General features: G+C 42.7%; 1 protein-coding gene across 5 annotated transcripts in view; it reads right to left on the bottom strand.

Moving 5' to 3' along the window:
• Nucleotides 1-17461, bottom strand: part of GRM3 (glutamate metabotropic receptor 3) — a 107817-nt gene that overhangs the window by 63509 nt on the left and 26847 nt on the right. For 2 of the 5 annotated variants that reach the window (XM_052790506.1, XM_052790509.1), the window contains exon 2: nt 5082-5190. The exons of 2 other annotated variants lie outside the window; for them this stretch is intronic. The gene's annotated coding sequence lies outside the window, so the exon portion shown is untranslated. The remainder of the gene's footprint in view (nt 1-5081; nt 5191-17461) is intronic. One more of the 5 variants, XM_052790508.1, reaches the window with a different exon arrangement.

Genomic DNA, 17461 nt, shown 5'->3' with positions numbered 1-17461 from the left:
ATAAGCTGGTCCCAAGCAGAGTGAAGCAATGCAGCCTCTTTCTCTGCTGTGTGGGATTATTCTGGATGGCATCAGAAGCGCTGAGAGGCTCAAGTGTTTTCAGCGAGGACAGACTTTTTAAAGGCTTCAGCTACTGGTCTCTTAAGATGGTTTTCCTGAGTATGTGTAAGCGGTGATTACGTTGAAGGGCTGGTAGCAGCCCAGCTTCAGGATATTCTCAGAGGTTTAACAAAGTCTCCACCAAATGACTTCTGAGCTCACTCTCGGTGTCCTGCTTCAAAGCATGAGCAACTGCAATTGCTTTCTGAAGAAAAGCTTGCTAGATTTTTTTAAATGGCAAAGCAACAGTCCTTCCATCTCCATTTGTACCTCTTGCACAATTCCTGGCTGAAACTTTCTCACCCTCAGCACACTCTCAGCTCACCTTAAAGTGAACCTCAGACCACACCCTACATTTCCATTCAGCTAGGGCTCGAGAGACACATGATGGCAAGTCTTTGACAAATTTAGCAACAGGCACCACTGAAAGGGTCTCTTACACGGAGAGAAAACATGTACATTTTTCAAGCTGAATTCAAGAATTTGTATCAGTTGCTGAATCAACATCCATTAGAGTCAACGTGAGACCTTTGACGGGCTCCACTGGTTCATTGAGTCAGGAGCATTATAGACTTGAACTATGAGCTCTCGTGTACCAACAGGCTGTTTTAAGCTAAGACTGTAATCACGTGGAATAAAACACTGTGCCAGGCAATGGTCAAATTAAGTACTGGTGAAAAAGACTCCATTTGTGTCATCATGATTATCTCATTGATGGATCTGGATGGACCATTGTTAACGTTAAAACCTTTTTGTTCTCTTGTTCCGTTCCAGCTATTCAGAATTATTCATTCACCCTGAATGAATAGTTTGTACTTAAACTGAATCTTAGGACCTTACTTAGAACCACTTAAGATCTTAAATTAAATATGAGTGTAACGTGGGAAGGCATAGAAATGTAATACAAAGATCCATAATTTTTCAAGTGGAAAAATTAAATTCCTCCCTCCTTCCCTCTGTTATGTGATGGATCCAGTACAAAGTATATTGAATTTGAATAGGTGTAGTAAGAAAGTCTGAGAGCTTTAATAGATATCTGCATGTGATGTAGAGCTGGATCTTGTCTTCAGGTATATGGACACACCTGCATTCACTGTCTGGGACAGCAGTTTAACCTGACACATGCAAGTGAACTAATTAATTTTGCCAGATGCATGCTGGTGCCCCTGAGTGACTGCTGGAACTGTGAGTAGGTCCTCATTGTAAACATATTGAGTAAAGGAACAAATGGATCTGCAAAATGAGCATGTGGGCCATGTTAACATGTCTATTAGAGGTCCATATAAGTACACCAACTGATTATTTTCATTTTGATAGAAGGTGTAAACTTTCTCCATTGATACTTAAAAGTCAACAGGACTAACTTATGAATTTGTTATTGCATCTCAGGAGCCATGGAGAAGAAATTGAAAACTCATCAGTTGGCCAGCATGGAGGCTCAGAGGTTTGATGCTTTCAGCTGTTAAGCCTGCGGTTTCAGAGAACCCATTTTAAACTCCTAGATCTGCTGCTCTAATCAATGTGCTGATATTTGGTTGGAAGCAATACAGTTCCAGACAGGGCAAGCAATTTATAAAATTTCCATCAGCCTAAGAGTAGCAATGAGCATATATATGCATGCCTGCATGTGGGCTTTCTGGCTGCTTTCAACATTCAGGAAACAATTACAGGAGAGCATTAGCTGTGTTTCAGCGCATATCATGAGTCTAAAGCAATGGCATGACCTTCACTCAGGGACTGTTAGTATCCCGGATGGCTCAGCAAGGCAACAGGGAAGTAAACCTGTAACACACCTCATTTTCCTTTGGTTACTTCTCTGTTTTGAACCCATAACCCTTACACTCAGAAATATTTTTTCATGGAGTTGTGAACAGCTCTCTCCTTTTCACTAGCTGAACTAATAAACAAGAATATTTTGTACTTCTCCACCACATGCAAATCCCTTTATGACTGGGGATAAATGCCATCCCTGTATTCTACCAATGAGAAGCTGTGAAGAAAACGAATTATGGCATGAATCAATGGCAGAAGATGAAAAGCTCGCTTCTTTTCCAGTGCTAGGATTTAACTCTCGGAGAGCATCAGTCTCTAAGAGCAATGAAGAGAACAAGAAGCTAGAGGCAGTGGGGTATTACCTTCAGTACAGCCCAGTCTGTACACGGGAAGAAGTGGTTCCTGTTATAACACTGATACACTGCAAAAAGTAGACACCATTTAGCGTACAAAAATTCTTTTTCAGGTCTTCATTATCCTAAGCTTATTTGTTTCACCTCAAACACATTAACTGAATTCCCATTTCTCTTTACAAATATTGCCTCACTTAAATTAGAACACTGTGGCCATGGCACTAACCCTTTACAAAGCTATTTTTCCAGAAAGGTGATGAATTTCAATGGGGAAGTGACTGCATAGCCAGTAGCAGAACCAAGAGAAAAGAGTTGTACAACATTAGACCAGAACCACTCAAAATGCCCTCAATATTCATTTCTTTGTTTACGGGAAAGAGAAAATCCTGACATTTTCTATGAAGGTGTCCTTCAGCACTTTTTGACTTTAGGACAATATCTAATTTAAAGACTCACTTCCCCAAATCTCTTAGGAAAACTCAGGTACACCCTTTATTTCCTGCAGTCAACTCATTAAAACTCATAGGAATTTTTTTATTGGCTTTGGGCTCACAATATAATATACAAAATCCCCTTCCATTTGTTGGAAGGGCTCCAGTCTAGTAAGGAAAACAGTGCACTCATACTTGGTTCCAGTCTCATCTCTGTCTTTGGCTCACCTCTTTGTGCCTATATAAAATAGGGATAATATTACTTTCTGACCTTGTGGTTGTGTCCTAAGAATTAATGTTTGTAATGTGCTATACACTCCTCCAGTGAATGGTAGTCTCGTCAGTGAGTACACTCTGTTCTTCCTTGCATGGAGGTAAATTAGGTATGCCTCTGGTGGCAGGAGAAATTTGGCCCCATTGGATGGCAACATTAATCCCATCTTCTCCAGGCTTCAGCCAGATTTCATTCAGCTGGCAACATGCCTCAGACCAAACTTCAATGTTGTGACATATCTCACAAGGAAAGATTTTTTTCGTGGTTATGAGAGGGTGTATTGGTATGTTGAGCAAGAACTAGGAGCACACTCTGGTAGAAGAGGAGGTACTCTCCAGAGAATTACACCACCTGCATCCTCTGAATGGATTGAAGGAAGAAAAATTAAATAAGGCATGTGGGGTCATCTTTGCTGCTAGCATGTAGAGAAAAAGTCATAAGCCAGCCATCTGCTCAGGGCTCCCTCTTCTTTCTGGGCACATGCAAGTTCCTTAGGAAAATCCCATGGGATTTTCAGAGCACCTGGGTCTGGCTCCTGCTCCAAAGTGCGTTCTGGAGAGCCTTTCTAATGACCGTGGGGGAGCGTAGCGTGGCCAGCTGAAATATGAGGCTGTCAATAACCTCTATTGATTTGAATCTAAATTACCCTGGGATAGAGCCACTGGGATAGATGGACAGCATGTAGGCAGTGGTGCTTGGCAGGCTGACACTGCTTTCTGAAGCCAGCCTTCATCTTGCAGCCAGAAGAAGGATGTTGCTGGGAAGTCCTCCTCACTGTACTGAAAATAGCCAGCCTATAGCTCAGGGTGCAGCCCACAATGTGCTGGGGGATCCGGACACTGAGGCAGCCCTCTCCCCAAACAACCATTAGTCTCTGACGCCATATGATGACAAGCATCAACGAAAATGTCAGCACACACCGTTCTGGCAAGCACAAGTTATTATTGATATTAATTATTCATATATTTCAATTTTATTTAATAATTGGCTTATTTCTATGTTCACGTTACTGTGCCCTTACTCCAACACTTACACACACTCAAAGGTCATACTATAAATACATTTAATACTTCCACAAATACAAATGCTTTTGTTTGTTTTTTGATGTTTACTTGCTTGACTGGAGCATTCCACTTGAGCCGCATTTCCTAGTTAGTTACAACAGATTGCGAAGTGGGATTCATGCCTGGATAAAGATAGTTTGCTTGCTTTACAACACCAAGATAAATGCCGGTCTGAAGCATCGTCATGAGGTCAATCAGGTCTAAGATTTTAAGCACCGAAAGATTTACAATTCCATTTTGACAGCCCCTCTGCTCCTCCTCCCCTTTCCCCCAGCAATAAGACTCATTTAAAGCTTTAAAATATGGGAAGCAGAAAAGGAGTCATTAATTTTACTTACACAACAGCATTCGCACTTGCAAGGTTTTGACAGCTTCACTAAACCCAAAGGAATTCAGATAGCTAGAGCAAATGAATGCGTACCAATACTCGTATTGAAAGGAGGTAGTTTTCAGGGCTGAACACATATTTTCTTCCTGCAGGAAGCTGACACTGATGAGAGTATGTAGGATGTTTTACTACCGCATTCACGTGATCCTACTTAATGTTCTTTTTCCTCCTGTTCAGCATATTCTCTTTGTGTTTCTGAAATCAATAGAACTGCAGCAAGTCAACAGATTATTTCAGTATCTCTTAGGATGCACTGCCTTTACCACCATACTTAGTACCTATTGTTTTTGGTAAGGCAAATAGACTCCTTAAATGTTATATTTGCTACTTAGAAAGTTCAGTTGTTGACTGTGTCTTCTGGGGGATGAGAAATCCAATTGCAGAAAGCTAAACATATATGCACGGAGCTGAATGATTTTGGAAACAAATACTGTGGGATTTTATTTTTTATCACTGTCATGATTTTGGATGGAAAATGGAAAACTTGCAATGAATTCATAATAGGCCATTGCATTTCCATCTGAGACAGAAGGAGCGTGCTTACTTCGGAAGGGAAGACAGATGAAGACAGGCAAGCTGCAGAATAAAACAAGAATTAAGTGGTAGCCACTTGCTGATCATTGTTCTGCTATCTGTCCATTATCTGTCTGGGTGTAGGTAGTAAATACCACATGAATTTAAATAAAACCCATTACTCACACTCACTTACAGACGTGACGATAAGAGTTGCTTGACAGATCTTACACAGGAAACTCGGATGTAATTGAGCCCGTTGCTGTGTTGATTCTCCTCCAGCAAAATCCTCTACCTGTGCAGGAATATTTTAAGACCTCACTAAATTTGAAATGGTGACAGAGTGTTAGGGTTTTTCGCTTATTTGTTTTTTTGTATCATTATTGGATCTCTACAATAACAGATGGTAAAATCTCTCCTGAGTAAGCCAAATGCCAGTGCTTTTTCTTACAGGATGTCATGCAAAAGCGCTAACAGCTCGGCTCCTATTAGTACTAGAAACTGATGGGCCTGCTCCAGTGCCTTTTAAAGTTCCTGGGTGTCTTTGGATCAGCTCCTTGACACATCTGAATGAGGCAGGCAATCTGCTTTAAACACTTCCTTATTATTCCCAGAGTTTCTGTTGGACATGCTCTTAAACAAGCTAATAATCTCTCTTTAAACAACGCTTTCTTTTAATAATACACAGGCTCCCTTATACACAAGTGTAAGGTCAGGGCAGTTGGCAGGTAGGTTTAAAACACCCATTTGCTTTTCCTTCTCGAATGAGGGACTACTTGTTTCTGAGATGGCCACTGCTGGTAGCTTGTGTTTGCTGGCAGCAAACACCTGTAAGTTTACAGTTGACAGAGATTTTTGGGTGACAATCATTTTGACCAGGCTTGTCTTTCCTTGGTCCTTTCCCTGCGTCTTTTGCTGTGCCATACTGAAGGAACATGGCTTAATGGCTATAAAGGGATACTTAGAGCTATTTCATGCTCCTAGAGCTGTCCTAATTGACTCTTTTCTCTCATCATGATTAACTTATGAGCTGATGATCAGGAAATCTCAACTGAATTCACAGTTCTGTGTCAGGTGTGACTGTAGGCACATTACTCCATCCCTGTAAGTCCCATAGTCCCCACTGGTGGTATGAGAGAAGTTGGAGTCCTTTCATCACACTGATGGGCTGTGAAAGTAAGTTTGGGTATATTTATAAAGTCCATAAATTCAGATTTTCTTCTATTATATCAACCTGCGTTTCATGTTAAGATTCTTATTTTCAAGCATACATACCTATTTATGTTCACTTGTTTCATTGGATTACTTTTTGATTTATGGATCAAAAGGTTTTAGAATATATACATTGCTTAGAACATGACTGTGAAATGCATGAATCGAGGAGTATATAGATATCTCAAAACTGTAGCAGCATTTGGCTGTTAATTGGGGTTGCGGGGGAGGAAATGAGTGGATAATGTGTTTGAGAAACACCTGTAACAAAAGTCCTAAGCCAATGGCTCTCAATTCACAGTGCTTAACGCATCACTGCACAGGCACAGAGCAAAACGCCAGACCCCTAGAAGAGAAGCCAGACTGGCGGCATGCTGAGCAGGGGGTGCCTGCAGCTGGTGGGGAGGGACAAGATGCCGACTGGGTTAGTCCTGAGATGCCTTCCTCAGAGCTGTAGGGAAGTGGAGGGAGGTGCTCCTGCATCCGTGTAGTCCATGGCATTTATCCTTCTCTGCATGTATTCTCTCCTCACCAAAGAGCTTGCCTGTACTTCACTTGCTTCGTCTCAGACACCATCAGAGGAGGGGCAACTCATGGTGGTCCCCAGACAAAGAGGGATTTGCGTTGTTGAACCTCTGGTCTGAACATGTCCCAAACTGGCGCTCAGGTTTGAGTCTTTCCTTTGCACTTAAAGAAAATGGCAGATAAGTGCTTGTCATCCCCTCCCTGGTTCCTCAGATGAGATAGATACCTGGATTTGTGACAAATATTGTAGTTTAAGCATTGTGTAAGTATCACTAGGAGTCCTAACAAGGCAGAACGCTCACTGCAGTAGGTTTTATACGCATGCCAAGAGGGAGTCCTTCCCTCTTTATCTCTGGGACTGTCTGTGTTGGATAACAGCCAATAGCTGGCAGTGGACACCGAGTGACTCAGTAGCAATAGGGACTAGATATCTGCAAACCTGATACAACCCTAGTTACGTACAGATGTTCATGGTTTTGGGCTTTCATTACTCTAGGCTCCTTTGTTTTCCAGAAGGATAAGCCCTGACTTTATCCACTTTGGCAGTTTCCTTGAGAGAGGAGACAGATAGCAGAGGGACAGAGGAAAGAAGGGGATTCATATGAAATGTCTTAAAGGAAAGTAAATTTCTTTTGACTGCTTCCTGTGGAGTTTTCATATTTATTGGGAAGGAAATCATGCTCAGCAGTTGTCATTGCCTCCCAGAGAAGTGCTGCATCCGTTTGAAGGTACATATTGTGTCAAAGCTCACTGTCTCTCAGACATGACATGTGACAGCTGAAATCATTTGGGATGCTCCAGTTAAAGGAATTGAGGTCCAAATTCCCAGAAGCTGTGGACAGTTTCTGTATATAAAACTCTCTCTGAGTATAAAGGGGATTTTTCAAAAGCATTGAAAATCTATTTTAGCTGCTCTCATAGAGTTAATTCTGCATTCTCTTGATCACCCAAATAGCCCTTCACTACATCTGATCCAGTTTTGCTGCAATTATCTTAGCAAATAGGATGGGACATGGACCACTCTCTAGTCTTGATACCATCTGGCACAGCTGTGCTGTACCCTTACAGCTAAAATGTCTGGCACTCCAGAACTGGATGGTCACATCCCAGGAGTCTGTTGTGAATGCTGCTGGGGCTGAGACAGACAGTCTCCAGCCTCTTCCCAGGAGTTGTCTTGGGAGAGTTATCTTGGTCAAAACTCAAGGGCCAGAGACTGTGTTAGCAGTTAAGTGATATGGATGATCATATTCTGGTGTCTGTCACTGTTTAAGAGCTGTAGTTGCAACCTTCGAGCTCCTCTGTCATGAATACGGATGATCAGAACTGTGCACAGTTCAGATGAGGATGCTAGACACGAGTGTCAATAGCTATGTCTAGTCTCATAAATTATATTTATGTGGGACCATTCTCAGGCAATGAGGTCATTAGGCCCACAGTGGTGCACCCCCTTACAGCTAACCTCTCTCAGCCTCTAAAACAGGGTGCCCACATTGAAAATGTATGTGGTGAACGGTCCCCACTATGTGCTAAGTCCCAAGCCATGTCTAGGAAGTATTTGGGACACTGTCATGTCCCAAAAGAACTCCATGACTCAGGTCTGAACTATGCCAGGGATCATTCAAGCAATTTCTCAGTGTGGGCAATCGGATTATATTGTCTAGGAGTTTTCACTGGCACTGTTTAGCTTAATAGTAATACACAAAGACAGTCCTCACTACTTCTGCTAGAGAAATCTTGCCTGATGCATCCTAGCACTGAATTTGCTTTGCTAATAGCTGCATCAAGATTGTTCCTGGGCATCCTCTTGTGGATGAGAAAACTTGTGTGTCTTTTCCTAAGAGGTCTCCAGTATAAGCTTCCAGGTGCTAACAGGAATTCCTCATACTTTCCTAAAGCTGAAAGCTCCTTTGCCAAAAACAACAGAGGAGACACACACAAGCAGTGAATGCAACTGCCAGGGTATAGACAGAAAGGATATTTTCTGTGGATGCAAGGTACTGTTGGTGCCATTGCACAGGATACCTTTTAAAACTTGTGTATAATCCATGTATTATTGTGAAAATAATAATGGAAATAGGAATAGGTGCAGAAAAGGACTACTGCAATAACCAGGGGACGGGTGAGCCTGTTTTAAGGGAGGAGAGCAATGTGGCTTCACTTATTTAGCTGAGTAAAAGGAAAGCTGAAGTTTTTGACAGCTATCCGTAGACACTTCAGGGGGCTGAGTACTCAGGAGGGAGGAGACTAAAAGACATTTCTGGCACAAGAACAAATGATGATAACCTGGTCCTGAATAAATGGACATTGGAAATTATAAAGAAGTTTCTAAACAGCAGAGGAATGAAGTTTTGGAAAAGCCTTCCAACAGCAGGAATAAAAGCCAAAAAATCAAAACTGAAGAGGGAGCTAAAGAAATCCATAGAAGGGAATATATGACCTGATGGCACATGACAGCAGGAACTGAACTCAGTGACCAAAGAGGTCCCTTCAAATCCTATCTCTGATGATCTGAGAAGTATCTAAGGAGACCATGTCCCATTGATCTGCAATGACAGAGAAGGTGGAGACTGTCTCAATCTCTCCAGAGCTAAATGCAGGATGATATCCTTGAGCAACAGTCCTGCCATTCCATATAATAGCAAAAGGGCCCAGGAATAGCTTCTGTGCAGACACACACAGTAACTTGATATAACACAGCTGGGGAAGAATGAACTGAAAGAGTTATTTACCCTTATCTGAGTTTGCAGTATCTTTTGTCCTGGGTATGCTATAAGCACGAGAAATAAATAGGCAGATATCTAGATACAAATTTTAAATCCATCAGATCTTAAATTAAAGAGTTTTTGTATCCAAATGGCTGCTTCATGCCCTAAATTCTCTGAGTTGTGCTTAATCCTTTCAGCACATAAGGCATGTAAAAACCACCCACCCACTACTTCAGAGCCATTTTTCTTCATCTAAATGAAATTTCTTTAGTTCCATTCATCTTTACAGCTCATTCAACAGGTCCCTCTGCAGCAGTGAAGGGAAGCATGTTTCAATGTGCTAATCCAGCTCGGAGATGGATTAATTGACTCACAGGCCCCTCTGATCACTAGCCAGATGTCTCTCCCCAGCTGGCAAGCCTTACTAATTTTCTTCTTGTTGTTGTTGTTAATTCTGGGTTTCCAGCCAGCGGGGGCCCTTCTCCACTCAATCAAGGGCAACATGCCCTCTGCCGACATTTTGTGTTCTTTGGTCTGCTTTCCCTTGGGCAAAGATATTCAGCTATAAACCTCCTCTCCTGGCTCTTTGTCATCTGGCCTGTGGCCCCTGGAGAGAAGTCTCCTGGTGCAGTTGCATTTGTGTGTCTGGCATGTTGGGCCACCACAGGACAGTGCTTGTGCATGCTCAGGGTGGGTGATGGAGGCATATGGGGCCTGCAGTGCCAATTTCAAGAAGTGGTCCAAAATTTCAGGTCTGTGCATTCAGTTTTTGGGGAAAAAAAGAGGCTCATAACAAGAGTTAGAAGCATTTCCTTCACCAGGCTGGGTGCTATGAAATGACATGGGAGCAAACTCTCAAGAGTGCTTGGAAGGACTGAGTATGAGTAGGCCAGTTACGACACTAAATTGGGAAGCAATGTAACACAAAGGATGGTTTGAAGATGGGATGTGTGAGTGCTCCAGGCTCCATTCCTGATTCTGTCATTGGCCCTGATGTCTTGAGCAAGACACTTCACTTTTCTGGTATTTCTGTTTTCTCGTGCCTAACAGAGGTTTAATGATAACCTTTTTTTAAAAATATCTACTAATGAGCAAGACACGGTGTGAATTAAGTATCGTTTTCATCACTGAACATACAGCCATGTATTTTCAGTGTGAAGGCTTCTGCAGTGACCTGCAGTGATTTAGCTAAAACTGTGTTACTGCCGAATGGAAAGGTGTCAATTTTGGCCAGACAGTAGAACATTGCTCTTACCCAATGTCTTGGGTCTTTACTGTGATTACATTGAGTAGAAACTTAATCTATCAAGAATTCATCTGTATGGTGCAACCTTTATTCACCTCAGCAGTGACTTCCTCACACAAGTTTTGGGGGGTAAGTTTGTCACTGAAAGAGGCCAGCTGGGAGTACTGGCAGCAGTAGGAATATCTGAAGATTTGTACTTTTTAACACCAAGACCATGGAGCCCAGCTATACATATAACTGAACCAACCTTATGGTTTCTGAATCATAAAGGTGGAACCCTGGTTTTCTAGTTTCTCACTAATGGGGGTCATTTATCCCAAGCTGTAAAAAAATGAATTGCTGGACTATATGAATCCTTTTCCTTTCCCTTTCTCTTCCTTTCCCCTCCCCTATAATAAGCTGACAGAAAGCAGTTGCCCAGAATAGAAAAAAAACAACTCCCAAACACTTCTCCTTGACTGCACAGTTGTTTTTTTTCATTAGAAAAGAAGTTGCAAAATATTTTTTCATGACAAGATCAAGAAGAGCACAGCTTGAGGAGAAAGAAATAAGAAGTTCATCTAAGGTGTGAACATAAGAGTTTGGCTGCATTTGCTATGGACCAAACACTTCCTACTCCAACTAAAAATGGGGAGGAGGTAATTTCTTCAGGATTAGAGCAGTTGCTTACAATTCAGAGGGATGTAAATAAGAAGAAAATCTCACTCTTGTAATTTAGCATCTTTGGTCTTTTTTAGCTTAGGTACGTGCCTTGTATAAATCTCACCACTAATTTCTTCCCACATTAGGCATAGCCCCGGGGAAGTTGTTTTACAGGGAACTTAAGGCTTCGACCTTTGATCACTGTAACCTAGCTTCTCACAACCCCGAAAACAAGTGTCTAAAAAAATGAAATGTGAACAACATGCACCATCAATATCAATTACTGCGTTGTTATGTGGTAAATTTTCCCCACAGGGGGTGAGCAATTCACTTGATGTATTTGGCAAAGGGTTTGATTCTCCTCCCCTCTCGCAGCGATGTGATGCTGACATCTCTCTCTACACTTCGGTGGGGTGCAGAGCGGAGTAAGGGAGCGCAGAGTCAGACCCAAAGCCTCCGCGAGCATAGAGAAAAGCGGTCTCTGTCAGGAGAGGGTTTATGCAGTCTGAACAGTGAGCTGCAATCTTTGAAGAAAAGACTTCAAAGAAAAAAGGAGAAAAGAAACAATGTCTAATCTTCATAAAAATGTGCTCAGGGGTCTCTGAAACTCAGAAGCTTCCAAGATTTAAGAATTAATTATCACTTGCCAGAAGCAAGCTTTATTCACAGGTAACGGTTACAGCAATCCGAGTCCTTTAGGTGTAAAATTCATGGAATTATATTGAACTGGTTAAAGCTCAGTAAATCACTGCATTTCCCTTCGGTGTACTTGCACATTTTCCAAATGTTTGATCTTATCCTTCACATTGTTTATGCAGGATATATGATAGCAGATCCTAAAGTTTCATCTTTCAAAGGAGACACACTTGGAAATATTTTGGTACAAGCACTGTGACTTGCAGGTTTGCATTAAAACATGCAACAAAGCGGTCCAGCTTCTCAGTTCCTGTAGAGCAATGCAGCCCTGTTGGCTTCTATTTACTGCAGCAAAAGACAAGACTCTAAATCATTTGTCAGCTCCACAGCTGTATAAATAGCGAGGAGCACTGTGAATGACTAAAAGCAAAGCACTGCTGCTCCGATTCCTCTTAGTGGAACGGTGTGTGTAAAATGTCCCTCAGGCCAGCTGAGGTATTCAGGGTATCTCAACACCTCACAGGCTTTATTGTATTTGTCCTTACAATACCTTTTTGAGTAAACACTCCTGTTATAGCCATTTTACACCTGAAGTTTTAAACCTAAGGAGGTGATATGAGCCATGGTTTCAGGGCAAGTCAGTGGTGAAATCAAGAATTAAACATTGAGGCATCTGGAGGACTCAGTTATGCGATGAAGTTATTGTGATCAAGAAAGTGAATAACTTATTGTGAATATCTGACCAGACAATACTCAGGCCATGGTAAAGTGTAGTTTAAGTCCTGCATTTACGGCAAGCTGAAGGTGTGAACCCAGCTGGCTGGTGTGGCTCAGCTGCTGCACAGAAATACATTAACCCACAACAACTTGATTGTGCATCCCAGCCCTCTCTTCTATAAAGCACTCTCTGTCTTTCATCTTTAAGACTTCAGTGAAAACAGGTGCTGCAGAAGCTTATGAGAGATCTGCACCTCTGCAGGGAACCAGTTCCCTGACACAAACAAGGGTCTTCAGACCCAGAGCAGCTGTATCTTATATACAATTAAAAAAATTGCCTCTCAAAATGTCAGTGAGCCAAGGCACTTGTACAGAAGAGAAAGGGAATGAAAGACAGAGACCGGGTCAAATCCAGCCACTTTGAAAGAATGAATCTCGCTGGCAGGATTGTAATTGCTTCATTTTGTGTTTATAGCCATATGGCTTTTGAGGTTAGATGGAATTTGTCTTGATATTTGCCCACCAGCAGTCAGGAGGCATCTGCAACTGTTATCTCCCCATACATATGAATACTTTGCATCCTGATAATAAGCAGACCCAACCACTATGCAGCCCCAGCATTGCCAAAGAGGTGGCAAACATAGATCTGCTTCTGCTTGGGAGTCACTGGCCATCACAGAGGGTCTAAACAACACAGGGGCATTGCGTTATCCCATGTTAGCATGCAGAAGGATGCAAAGGACAGAGTTTGACCCTGGTGTTGCATTACAGGCAGGGCTGTGGGTGTTTGTTTTCAAAGGAAATTTTCTTCTGCGAACATTCAGAAAAAATCCCAGGCAGTCTTCTCTCACTGACTGTGGCAGCTCCCAAGACAACAAAACCGAAGGTAACTGGTGCTGCCTCTCCCTCCAAATGGGAAATGTTGATATTTCAAGTATTTGTTTAACTGCAGATAGTTGACACAGCTTGTGAGAAATTATTCTGGGAGGAAAGGAAACCTCCCAAACTCCTCCGCTTCCTTTGCCCTGGGCTCCTCTCGGCTCCCACTGGGTGCTCTGAATCACCTCACCAGGAATGTCCCTGATCCAGAGCGGGGTCCTCCACCCCTTCCGCAGGATTAATGTTTTCCTGCAGCCGTCCCCTCGTGCCAGAGCCAGGGACTGAGGGGTGCACAGGGAGCAGATCCTCGGCGGCTATAAAGGGTCCTGGCATCAGTGGGACCAAGCTGCCACCCCTCAGCCCAGACGGGGTAGATAGATAAAGTAGACTCTGGCCCTGAGTGACTTGGTACCAAAACAAGCAATCTGGTACTGAGCTATTTTTGCCTGGTGGGGGATATTTGATGTGTTTGTTCTAAGATTTTGGTGTCACTTATCACATGCCTGTTATAATGCATTGCCTGAGGCATAATTAAATTCAAAGGGCATGTCTGTGTTGAAAGGGAGGGTTGCAATTTGTTGGTGTTAGGATTTTTCATTAAAAACCAAGCAGTTTTTCTGACTGGCAGGAACAATGGTTACAGAACAAAAATGCTATTAAAAAAAGAGAAGGCAAAGGCTTTTCTTTTTTTTTAACAACTACCTGCCTGACATTCCCACACTGACTTGGAATAAAGCCCAGCATTTAAAAATAGCGGGATTGTAACAGCAAGACAAGGCAAAGAGAAGAAGAGCCTTGACGTTAAGAAAGGTCTGGCAGGTGAGAGGTGTAGCTTACATATATATATATATGTATCTTTATACACACAAATATCTATATCTATATGTGTGTGTGTGTTTGTGTGTGTATGTGTTTCATCTCCAGATGAGAAATCTGCCTTTGCTGCTGAAGTTTCCCTGAAAGCTCAGTTAATTAGTTCTCATAACACCCATGGAGGCAGACGTTAGTATCATCCTTATCCGCAGATGAGGAGATAGGAAAGAGCACAGAGAGAAGGAAGCACAGAGAGATTAAGGGATTTCTACTACAGTAAATTCAGTGCAGAGCTGGGAATTCAGTCCAGCAGGCAAAATCTTAACCCTATTAAAAGCAATGGGAGACTAACTTAAGAGATGTCTGGATCTGGCAATTTTGCTTGCTTTGTTCAAACCTATCTGATCTGTTCACAGTTACATGTGTCCTGATGATGCCTTGAAAAGAAAATCGCACCTCTGACTGTCTACAGCTCCTGGTCAGATCTCAGCTGAGTCCCTCAGTCCCAGAGCTTCATAACAGGAGCTGAATCTTTCTGTGAGGGACTCCATACCATACATTTACATATATCTCAAAAAATAGTCTGGAGTGATAAGTGAAGTAATTTAAGATCTTCCTAAACTGATTACTCTATTCTCCCAGGCCACCAGGGTCACAGGAACTGAAATTTTACATCTCTAGTTGCTATATTCCACAGCACAGTACTATCGAGAAATGGCTGGAGGGTTTCAGCTACATTTAAAATAGATTGGGCAAAGCCAGCTCATTAAAGAAAAAAAAAAAAAAGTCCTCATTTTATAATGGCTTTCTTGCCTTCTTGCTTATATACTTGTTCCAGGGCAATATTTTCATGTTATTATGGTGTTTTCAGCTCTTATTTTTAAGTTCAGTTCATTAATGGTGGTAGAACACTTTGAAGTAGAAAATGTAAGTACTAAGTGGTATCACTGACACACTTTCAAGGCAATGCTTTTGCCTTCCCAGAGGTCATGTGAAGCAAATGTGTCACACCTGCAAATGCGCATAAATTGCTGCTGGCAGTAGAGGGCCAGATTTCCCTCGAAACTGTTGCAGCAGCTGTATGCTGGCTGCAGGTGCCTGGAAGAGGATTCCTCTTTTTGGCAGGGAGCTGGTCTGCCAAGAGGGGTCTGCCAGCTAGAGACCGAGTCCCCAGCCTTGCTGTGAGGAGCCTGGCAGCAAAGCAGCTGTGGGGCAGAGCTCCACTGTCTGGTACTTCTTATCTGCTGGATAAAAATCCCCTAAACTCACCTGAAAGTCACGCAGTGACTCCTCCAGTGTTTGGCACCAAATCTCCAAAGTTTGCTATTTCTCAACAAGAGCGTAATGGTCTGAGGAGTGCAGCGCGTATTGGGTTATGGGGGGAGGAAGGACTGCTGGGGTGGGCAGCAGGTGTACCCGCTGGAGCATCTTTGAACATGGGCACTGTTTCATGGGGCTTGTCTGCAGCTGCGGTGCCGTGCTGTCGAACACCGGGCTTTACTTCTCGCTTGCCTCCAGCCTGAAGGATCACAGGGCAGGAGACAGGTTACCAACACCTGAGACAAGGTCTTCTCTGTGGACGGTGGTATCTGTACACTCCTATAGCCTGCTTGAGAAGTCTGCAGCGTCCAGGTTAATTTTGAAAATCTGCTACTGCAACTGTGGCCCGGCTGCTTGTATCCCCTCCCCATCACCCGCTGGGGTGTGGGCACAGAGGAGGGATCCTGTCTATTGATCTCGGGATATGATTTGGGCATACACACTGCTGCTTGCAGAGAGCAAAGTGGGAAGCTGTCATGGCACTGTATGGCAGCCTTCCTGCTGAACTACAATAACACAGCCGCCCCGCTCACCCCAGAGTTGTGATTTATTACCTTGTCATATTTCAAAAGCCAAAGCAGGTTGAGCTTGGTCAGTGCTTAGATGGAGAGGTCTCCAAGGAAAACACAAGAGCTAGAGGAAATGTTCCCTGAATCAGAGCCGGGGCAATAATCCAGCACGGTGTTAAAGATGTTGCTGTTGGACTGATTGTAAAATCAATGTATTGGCCACTGGTGGTCCGTGGGGAGGGAATGTAATACCTAACGTGACTGGACAATAGCTGCCAGGTATTTCTCTTCCTACAAGGGTCATCTCTACAGCAGGTGTAAATTGGATGAACCGAAGATGATGAATCTGGCTGATTGCTTTCTCTGCTGTGTCTTGTTATATGGATTTAGAGGCTTGGTTGTTTTTCTTTGTCCTCTTCCTTTGTGTGTTACATAATTCCTTACATGGCATGGAAGCACACAAGATACAAGAACAGGCAAAAATTTAGTGATTTTTTTTTTTTCTAATAACATTCCCAGCTTCTGGAAATCCACAGCTTAAGAATCCCCCTAAAGTTTTTTTCTCCTTAAGACTATTGGTTATGTGGACTTCATTTTTCTCTCATCATTCCCACAGAACTATCTGAAAGCTCAGGCTGATCACCACTGTTTGCAAGGTTGGATCCATTATCTACCAGCTTCTTATATAGGGCAGCAGCTCTGTGCCTGTCCCGCAAAGATAACTGGCCACATCTGTTCCCATTAGCTCTTTAGATGTTGTGGTCCAGATCCTGGATTCTGCCTGCCGGAGCCCTGGGACAGTGCATTTTTCCGCAATGAAGCGTGCATGCTGATTATTCGTTACGTAGTTTGTTTGAAACAGTGCCAGTCAAGGAACGTAGACATTTCCCTTCTGTGAAGCAAGCTACGTGCATGTAATAAAAGACAAGATCCCTTTTGTAATTGCAAAAAGTGTACTAAAAGAACACTGATCTGAATTTAAAGAGATAATGAAAATGAACAGTTTCATCCATGCACCAGTTTGGCCCCTCTGGTTTCTAAAGAAGTATCTTTTCTTCATCTGTCCTCCATTTGTAGCACAAAAAGAAACATTTTTCCATGGGATGATGGAATTCAGATTCAAAAGCTGTGGTTTTGTCTCCTGTTTCTGTGTTTCTGGTTTAACAGTTGCAAATTTGAAGAAGGAAATGTGATAAATGATCCCATACTAAAATCTGCAAATCAACTGGAGCATCTCTACCCACTCCACTATTTTAGGTGGTCATTTCAAGAATGAACCACCCGGACACCTTTGAGGACAGCAGGGTGTTTAAGAACTGCCGCTGCAAACACTCTGTGACTGTAGTAATTAACTGTGGCTCT

This window comes from Harpia harpyja, chromosome 6 (assembly GCF_026419915.1).
Source record: "Harpia harpyja isolate bHarHar1 chromosome 6, bHarHar1 primary haplotype, whole genome shotgun sequence".
Taxonomy (NCBI): domain Eukaryota; kingdom Metazoa; phylum Chordata; class Aves; order Accipitriformes; family Accipitridae; genus Harpia; species Harpia harpyja.
This window is presented reverse-complemented; position numbering and strand designations above follow the sequence as displayed.